This window comes from Martes martes (assembly GCF_963455335.1).
Source record: "Martes martes genome assembly, chromosome: 1".
NCBI classification, from domain to species: Eukaryota; Metazoa; Chordata; class Mammalia; order Carnivora; family Mustelidae; genus Martes; species Martes martes.
Window position 1 is genome coordinate 116159259 of NC_137888.1, and position 1678 is coordinate 116160936.

Consider the following 1678-nt stretch of genomic DNA (forward strand, 5'->3'; position numbering starts at 1 on the left):
TCAAGGCAGAGGGGATCGGACTACTACCTCTGGAGCACAACCGACGGCACATCCGGCCCCGCCCTTGCTAGGCACATCCCTCCTTGGGATGGTGAGAGTTTGGGGGACTACGGGCCTTTTTCTTTGAGCCTGCTCCAAGCATTGTAGATTCCGTACCCATCTCCTGTTCAGCTGTATAACAAAGCCAAGTTTAGTGTCCAGCAGGACACCAGCATTTCCGAGGAGAGCTGAGGTGAAAGCAAGGAGCTGGGCACTTCTCAACTGGAGGAGAAAGTCCAGATGCCTCGTGTAGCCTAATCTTGCCTGTAGCCTCTCTTCATTATTACCTGCCATACTTCAACATGTGTCTACAAGTGGATTTCATCCAGTCTTTTTTTTTTTTAAAGAGAACGTTTATTAATTTTACATACAGAAGATTCAATGTGTCCACTCAGCCTAGTTTGGTGACCAAGTCTCTAGCCTTTGTCACTTCCAACTTGGCAACGTGAGCCACCCATTTTGGACCCAGGATGTCTCTCCAGTGATGGTGGGTCTCATCATATCTGTCATTGTAATTGGTCCTGATGGCTTCCACCAGCTTGGACAGAGCTCCTCTGTCTTGCAAATTAACCTGTGTGAGGGCAACAGTAGTGCAGGTCTTCCCATGAACCAGACGCCCAGGCTGGCCTTCTGCTTGGTAATGCGGTAGGGGACCGCCATCTTACCACACAGGGCAGGCATGAAGACAACCAGTTCAGTGGGATCCACATCATGTGCAATCACTACCAGCTGAGCCTGCTTGTTTTCCACAAGGTGGTGACAGTATTAACCCTAGCTTAAAGGACAAGAGGCATCTCAGTGGAGACATCTGCTTTGCTGACAACTTTCTTCTCAGCCCAGGCCAATGGTCTCGGCTTCTTCTCTTGCTCTGTCTCTGGTCTGTATCTGAGGGCCAGCTTGGCAGTTGAGCAGCTGTTTGGCAGTCCAGGGCCTGGGTGAACTGGTTAATCACAGGAGGCACTTTCAGACGTTTATAGAGAATGGCTCTTTGTCACTGCAGCCAGATGTAGCGGGCCCACTTGACAAAGCAGGTGAGGTCCCTTTTGGGCTGGATATCCCGTCTGATGCCAGAATTCTTGGGCCTTTTCTCAGACAGGGGATCGACCATCTTCTTGTCCTCCTGCTTCTTTCCCATAGCAGAGACTGGGGCCACCTTCTTCCTCTTAGCCTTCCTTCCTTGGTGGCATCTCGGATGGCCGGAGGAGAGAGCGGGTTTCATCCAGTCCGATCTGCTCACAATTTCCCTAAACACAGAATAAATGTTCCCCACTCTGTACTCCCCGTACAGTAGGGTTGTACAATAAGACCTCCCTTCTTTGCAATGGTATCTCCTCCGCCTGCCCCAGCCCTCCCCATCCCCAAGCCATTGCTTGGGCTCCCCTCTTCTGGGAAGCCTCCCCAGCAAGATCTCCACCTGTGGTGTTTTCCACTCTGCCTTGGGTTCTCTGCCCCAGCTACTGACCGGCAGCCCGACCATCTGGGCCTTTACTTTGATGGCTGGGCCTGGCCAAGCAGTGAGCTAGTGCCTCCCCCGCTTCTCCTGGCCTCAGCACATGACAGGGAGGGGATTTCCTTTGGGGCCTTAACTGGGAATTGTTCTCTTGCCCCACGTCAGCTGGCTCCTGGGGGACAGTCTCAG

At 52.6% G+C, this 1678-nt stretch overlaps 1 pseudogene across 1 annotated transcript; it reads right to left on the reverse strand.

The window, feature by feature from the left end:
- Nucleotides 1–430: 430 nt before the first annotated feature.
- LOC308344329 (large ribosomal subunit protein eL8-like) lies at nt 431–1258 on the reverse strand (annotated as a pseudogene). The gene has a single exon. The product of its transcript is annotated as a large ribosomal subunit protein eL8-like (transcript).
- Between the last annotated feature and the right edge of the window lie 420 nt (nt 1259–1678).